The sequence below is a fragment of the Saccostrea cucullata genome, unplaced genomic scaffold (genome assembly GCF_032062105.1).
Source record: "Saccostrea cucullata isolate Sc308-1 unplaced genomic scaffold, CSIRO_AGI_Scuc_v1 ctg5523, whole genome shotgun sequence".
NCBI lineage: Eukaryota > Metazoa > Mollusca > Bivalvia > Ostreida > Ostreidae > Saccostrea > Saccostrea cuccullata.
The window spans coordinates 16,045-24,054 of record NW_026929084.1 but is presented as its reverse complement, the minus strand read 5'-3'; the positions used below and the strand labels follow the sequence as shown (position 1 = coordinate 24,054).

Sequence of the window (8,010 nt, the reverse complement as noted above, 5' to 3'; positions counted from 1 at the left end):
AAATACTTTTGGATTATAATTAAATACTTTAATATTTAGCATATTAAATTATAGATTGTGTAGACAATATGATATGGTCTTTACGCACATGCATTCACATGTGCAAGTGTGCAATGATAAAATTTGAATGAACATGGTACACTTCTGGTTAAACGTTGTTAAAGTCTAAAATGCATAGGGTTTGTCTTATTTAATTACGCTTACAGGGAATATGACTATAAAAAGGGAGTTGGGGAGCGTTTGGGGAACATCTGTAACGGTCTCCGTTACAATTAGCACTAGTTTAATTTATTAGACTCTCAGCAGAAAATTCATGAAAGCTCAGAAAATAAAGATTAATGCTTAAACAAAAAGGAGAGGTTTCCACAAGGCTGTTTTTTGGCCCATGTTTTTTGTGAAAAATGAGATTAGATTGCCAACAATTTTAAACTTACTTTCATTATTTTCAACATGTTTAATTTTGTGCTATGTATTTATTTTGGGAGAAAAAAGTTGGATAATATTGGAATAAATGATCAAAGTATGGTACCCTCAACCGCTTTAACATTGAGTATATGGGAAAATGTTGGAGGGTTATGATGTTTAACCTTCTAGTACACCACGTGTTGCACTCTGAACCAAAACCATAATCTGAAAATTAATTACTTATATGTACAGAAAGATTATACTGAAATATGGTTGTGGTTCGGAATGCAACACACACTTAAATACTAATGACTTTGCAAATTTTGCAATCTGTTGAGTTAATTGTGGTTATAATTTTATTCAAACACTTAAAGTGAATCATACACATTTATAACATTGTCCAGTCAATCAAACAGATTACTAGGAATTCGACCCTAACTCTGGGGTATACTTTTTTACCCTTGTGTTTCTGTGTAGCTGTCTGTGTGTCTGTCTGTGACAAATTTTCTTCGCATATTTTCGGCAACTACTCATAGTAGATGATTGGGGCTTTTTTGCAGGTCAAAAGGTGACAATTATTTTTGTATGAATACAAAGTCAATTTTCTGTTTATCTGTGTGTCTGTATGTACCAATTTCCATCACGGTTTTCTCAGCTAATACTCATTGCAGATTCTTGAAATTTTAGTACACTCTTCGTTTTGGTATGCCATGTTATTTTGAGACTGATTTATGAGAGTCAAACAGAGTGGGGTTTTACTATTTAGTACTGGGTTGTCCTTTTATACCTGTATTAAAATCATACGATGATATCAAACATGAAAGAAAAAATAATTGATTATATTATAACATGCCTGTGTGTCTGTTTGTGAGGAAAACCAAAACTTTGACACTAGAGACGGTAGTTTCAATATATAAAAACCAAGATCAGAATTATTGTTTCACAGTAAACAATATTAATTATTTAATGCAAATTAAGGTCAAAGTTTCTTGATTTGGGTATGTTGCCTTTCACAGATTAAATATACATTTTTTTCTGTTTTTAGTAACCAGCTCCTTTCAACTTAATTATTAACTTAACTTAATGTGAATTTGAATTTTTCAAGATGTTGATGATGCAGTTTGTGCATTGATCTGTCCTAAATCTATTGCCCATATAACAAGTGGTCTTATCATTATACCCGCCACAAACAAAGTTTGGGGGTATGTATAGGAATCACCTCGTCCTGTTCATATCATTTTTATGGAAGAACATAAGAATTAATACTTTACACCTTGATCAAAGGTAATTTGTGCAAGTTCAAAGGGGCACATGTACATGCGATTACAAAAACATTTTGAAAAAAAATTAAGATACGTTTCACACGAAAATGGGTACAGACGTGGAATCAAAGTGCATATCTTTAGAATTCAAATGAATGTATATAAAATGAATTTTGATAAAAGACACATCTCAGATTTTGCATCCAATATCTATAAATAAAATAAAATAAGTACATATAAATTATGTTTAATGCCTGTGTTCAGTGTACACTTACAGAATCAGTTTTTTTTTATTGAAAAAAAAAAATTTTTAGTATTGAATACAATTTATCGTTAAGAGATTTTTACACTTCCTTTGTGTCAATCTAAACGAAATACTATTAAATCGATGTACTTACTTATAATGCGTAGAGGTCTTTTTTCTACTTTATACTTGTAAGAATATGTATGGGTCGCAAGCACAGTTATATTTAAAATGATTTGTCTCATTCTATGATATATCTTAATATTGAACGCTTTTCTTTATTTATAACTGATTGTTTTTCATACCTTTTTTGTTATTTTAGGAAGCAAAGATGTCTAATAAGAAAACGTACACAATTACAGAAGTTCTTTTTCCAAAAAATATTAAATTAGTTAACTTCTAGTGTTACTTCAGCCCTGTTCCATGATCCCTGATGATATATGGTTAATCTTTCTTTAGTTTTTCACAATGAATAGTCTTCTACAAGTAATAAATCTTCATAACCCTCTTAGACGCTTTTAGAGGGACCCTTTAGATATCCCTTGGTCACGTGACTATATATACCCAAGTCAAAGTGGAAGGCAGTTCTTTAGCAGTTTTTTAACCTTAACAGTTCAGTGCTTTAGCAGTTCTTAGACAGTTTACTAGCCATCTTCTCTCCTTAGGCAGTTTTCCTTAGCAGTCCACATTTTAAGCAGTACTTAGCCAGTTCGTTAGCAGTAACTTAGCAGTTGCTTAGCAGTTTCCTTAGCAGTATCTTAGCAGTCAATAGGAAGGTTAAGGAGAACTGCTTAAAAACTGCTTAATAACTGCTAAGGTGTTTCTTTTGTTTGCTCTACTTATATGGAAATGACTCTGAGTGACCTACATATAAATTTGAAAATTTATAAACTGCTTAAAAACTGCATGGTAAAAAGAATGCTATAAGCACTATTCTTGTCTATACTTATAAGAACATAACACCACCCATATACATGATATATGAATACAAAAATGCATATAATTTTTGCTTCCAGGGTAATTTATTGAAAAAATTACATCACATATGGGAATTTGACTTAGTATTGAGATTTAGATCTAAGGTATGAATTGTAAATGATTCCTTAATTTCATCGAGTCCATTTTCTTGCATAAACGTCAGTGGCATCTTTAGATCTTGGTTAATTGATACAGTGGACTAATCTACGGATCCCTCTATCAGTAGCTTATAAATTTATTTGCTTATTTGCAACTATTTTAATTTATATTAAGTACTTATAATTAAAATTTACAAACTAGATTATACGTTTTATAATTTAAAAGTTATATCCAAATGAGAAGAGGGTATGCCTATATATTATATCACAAGCCCTCACACTTACCATATTTTCTGAAGCATACTTTAATTACTGCCAACAAATCTTTTAACAATTTTCCTATATCACCCAATTCCATTGTTTGATCAGATTTTCATAATAATATGATCTCCCATCTCATGGAAATTAATTCAGATACACTTGTCACTATATATAAATATTAAGTTCACATCCAGTCCAATGTGGTGATCACAGATAATATTGTATTTTCCAAAGTATATTTTACTTCTTCACTGTATGGGTATAAATATATATAATATCCCAGACCATCACAAACATATTCACAATTTGTAATTTTGAACTGATGTGGAAAAGGCGCACAAATCTTGACTGGCTTTCCTCATTGGATACAACCCTATAGTTTCAAGCAACCAAGGGGGGCACAGCAGGTTGTTAATGTTACTAGATGGCTGGATTTGCAAGTTGATGGGATAAAGATTAGAAGCTCATATGCTCATGCTTTTTATAATTTGAGGCCTCAATTTATTACAAACTATTAATTGTATCATTTCTAGTAAAATTTTTAGTATATTTTTTTTCTATTTAATTTTATTTTCTGTATAAGAACTCCTGCCTGACCCCAAATTATTTGTGACGTTATCATCAGGAAGCATTAACAGTTACACATGGGCAGTAATGAAGACTAGTGAAAGTTAGGACCACCAAGAGTGAAAAAGTGTCGTATTACTTCTTATAAGAAGTGAAATGAATTAGTTGCACTTTTAGCAGTTTTGAGAAACTGCTTGTTTGACTGCTTAGGTTTCTTCAATACTGAACTGCTTACACAAATTCTTAGCAGTTTTTTAACAGTCTGTAAGCAGTTTTAAGGAATGCTAAGACTAAGACTGTTAAGAACTGCCTAAAAACTGCCAAAAAATTGCCAGACTGCCTAATAACTGTTTATAAACTGCTAAAATAAGCAGTTCATTTTGACTTGGGTAGTATAGGTTGGTTTTGCAAATAAATTATAAAATATGAGAGAGGAAGCATTACTAGACATAACTAAAGGAATTAATTTGAAATTCATCATGGGCCAAAAATTAGCCTTATTGAAACCCTACCTTCATATTTTTAACAGTTTTTGTTTCATTTTAAAGTAATTTTGTCTATTTTGTTGTTGTTTTAGATGATGGACCACTCTACTTCCTTTGACAACAGGTGCCCCTACAGATTCACAAAGTTCCAGTGTTGAGTTTCCATGACACCTAGCTAGTGAGTGCACAACTTTATGTATTCTACTTTCAAAATTCCTACTACTTGTAATACATTTTGGATTTGATTTTTAATATGCCCTATTTACAGATTCAGATATTTGTGTACAAGTATGATATTTGATTCTATCAAGATTACTTTGTCCTAAAGTCAAATTTATACAGTTTTTTAACAAACATTTGTCTTTTTCTGTCATGTTTAATTCAAAGTCACTAGGCAACACTGAAGATTTCCACTTATTGCTTTTCAGTCCACGACAGGAAAAGGAATAGAGTTGACAGGACTTCCCGCACTGTCCCTGGTAGCAGTTTATGAGGGAACCAACTGCAGTAGACATAGCACGCTTCATCAAAGGTAAGTCGCAGGAGTAGTGTTTGTTGCAATTCTCGTACTCTGTCCTGCATCGAAGCTTCAGGTCCAAGGCAAATCTTCTCTGCATGGATTCTCTTATGGCCTTGGTTCTTCCTGGAAATATGTGATTGCTGAATAGAGCCTTAGCAGTCTGTTTTCTTTGAGAGTCAAAAAAGTGATGCAAGTCCTTAAGGTTTTCAATCATTGGTCCTTGTTTTTCAGGTGCACCAGATGCAGTGGCACTGTCTCCATCACTGATGAAATGGGATATGACTAGTGGCCGGTCATCACTTTGTAACTCACCTACACAATTAGCGGCCCATCGCTTCTCGTCTCCAATGGTGGTCTCCGGAGGAATGGTTGCAGTGCAGTCTTCGTGTCCTGGGCAGGTAACTTCTTTTCCTTTGCTTCGTAGGTGTGCGCCTTTCTTACATAGTTTATTCCCACAGAAAACTGCTACCACATTCTTCCTCTGAGTTACATTTTCACTTACGGTATACGTCACTTGGGTGGCAGCTTGGAATGGGGTTTTCCCAATGGTACTGAAGGTGGCATTATTGTAACGAGCATCTCCTTCCGCTCTTATGGGGGTATCCGGAAGTCCACATTTTTCATTAAGTTCTTAATATTCTGCCAAATTTTCTTCATACTGTTTTTATTTACATCGGTTATAATTTTCCCCACTTTGTTGCAGGTCTGTTGCATGTTGGTAGCTGACACTGGTTCAATATTTGCACCAAGAAACATACCACGCATACCCTCTGTTGTAAGACTGGTACCCAGGTGACCGACAGCCATGGCCACATTCAGCTGTGCAGCTCTTCGTCCCCTGCCAGATCTTCTCACCTCTTTGTAAAGCTTTTCTCGGTGACTGGTATAGTGGCACTTCTTACATTGAATGGAAAGGATCCATGCCAGGCCTCGTTTTTCCTCCCCATGCTGATTCCAGTCCAGTTGACCATCACAGTCTGGAAACTTCTGTGAGTGTTTTTTAAATGCATATTGTTCCACAATTTAGCCGTCTTTTTTTGGTGAAGTACTTTGTATAATATTGAATTTGGGTCATCTGACACAGATTCCATGTAGGTGTCCACTGGCTGGACCTCACTAGGCCCTGGTCGTAAAAACTTCATCTCGCTGCTTCGGCTCTTGGCATCTATAACTGCAAACACTCCATTTTTCTGTGGCCGCACAATGTCCTGAAACTCTTCTTTACTTAGTCTTCTTATAGGAACCAGAGATTGGACTGGGCTGGTGGTCCCTATTGCCTTCTGGCCTTTGTTGTGAGGAATACTTCCTTTTTTGTATTGATGTTGATGCAACCATCTTGGTCCTTTTTTTGGCATGGTAATTATTTAACTGTATACTTGTAGACTTTTTCTAAGAATATGCTATTGTATGTGGTGCACATTTTTAAGTATTGTAAACTTTTGTGTTGTTTATTCATTTTAGAGCTGCCAGGACTTCTAAGAGAAACTCCATTCTTTGATGACTGATGGAAAAGCCTCATCACCCCCCCCCCACCCACCCCTTAAGAACCCCTTATCTTAATCACCAGCCATTAATCAGTGATCACTGTTACCAAAGCTCCAAGGTACATTATTGAAGTCTCTTTTGACACCATTTTTTCCAGTCTCTGACTTTGTTTTAAAATTAAGATTTTCACTTTTTTGCTAATTAATTCCTTAAAAAATCAGTTAACTTCATGTTTCTTAGCTAATTAGAGCTCATTAATTAGAGTTGAAATTATATTTTAGCAGATAGCCAAAAACTACAATATTTCAGCTTTCATTTCATTCAAATTTTTTTTCTGAATAATTCACTTATTAAATTTTTTCAAATTAAGATTTTCACTTTTTTGCTAATTAATTCCTTAAAAAAACAGTGAACTTCATGTTTCTTAGCCAATTAGAGCTCATTAATTAGAGTTGAAATTATATTTTAGCAGATAGCCAAAAACTACAATATTTCAGCTTTCATTTCATTCAAATTTTTTCAAGTTTTGAAATTAATATGCCAAAGATGAATTTGTACAGAAATTTAGCCTAAAATTCAATACTGTATGTATACAGGGTTATTTTTGCCCCGTGTTATGTTCGCCCTTTTGCACTTGCAAACAATTTTGACCCGTTTTAAATTCGCCTAGTCATAGTTTTGTTTAAGTAATTATGCTGTGTTATTTGAATTCGCACCGTTTTAAATTCGCCCAATCAGGAAGAGGGCGAAAGTGGCGAAAATAAAACGGGGGGCGAAAATTTCCCTGTATACAGTAATCTGTTAGGAAGAGTTATCTCCTATTTTTAATCCCTTAAGGACAAAGATAAATTTTGATGCACTAGTATATGAAAGATAAATAACTCAGAGATATTTTGTGCAAATTTCATTTAATTTCATTAACTTTTACCGGTAGTTGTCTTAAAGGTCTTACGCAAGGAAATAGCCAATCAAAATGAACTTAATCAATTGAAGTTCCATATATATATAGAGACAATTTTTTTTTCTTTTTTCATTTTTGGCAATTTGTTTTAGGCCTACAGTATTAAAATTGGACTCATGTACTAGGAATATCATTTCTTTAGCAGAACTATCCCACTGAATTAAAAGGAACTCTTTTTTCAGGTGCGCATGATGCAACTTCCTGGATGGTGTGTAGGCTGTTTGTCAACATGTGAATCCCACGTGCATTTCGGGGTAGGTAAGTTTACTGTCGATTTTCTTTCTTAAAAGCCGCATAAGGCATATTTTTTCTGATCTCAAAGGTAGGGTTTCAATAAGGCTAATTTTTGGCCCATGATGAATTTCAAATTAATTCCTTTAGTTATGTCTAGTAATGCTTCCTCTCTCATATTTTATAATTTATTTGCAAAACCAACCTATACTACCCAAGTCAAAATGAACTGCTTATTTTAGCAGTTTATAAACAGTTATTAGGCAGTCTGGCAATTTTTTGGCAGTTTTTAGGCAGTTCTTAACAGTCTTAGTCTTAGCATTCCTTAAAACTGCTTACAGACTGTTAAAAAACTGCTAAGAATTTGTGTAAGCAGTTCAGTATTGAAGAAACCTAAGCAGTCAAACAAGCAGTTTCTCAAAACTGCTAAAAGTGCAACTAATTCATTTCACTTCTTATAAGAAGTAATACGACACTTTTTCACTCTTGGTGGTCCTAACTTTCACTAGTCTT

The 8,010-nt window shown here is 33.9% G+C and overlaps 1 long non-coding RNA gene across 1 annotated transcript; it reads left to right on the top strand.

Moving 5' to 3' along the window:
• Positions 1 to 5,082: 5,082 nt before the first annotated feature.
• Positions 5,083 to 7,558, top strand: LOC134279750 (uncharacterized). Its single transcript, XR_009994749.1, has 4 exons — positions 5,083 to 5,218; positions 5,524 to 5,809; positions 6,282 to 6,423; positions 7,449 to 7,558. It is a non-coding gene; the product is annotated as an uncharacterized LOC134279750 (long non-coding RNA).
• The last annotated feature ends 452 nt before the right edge of the window (positions 7,559 to 8,010 follow it).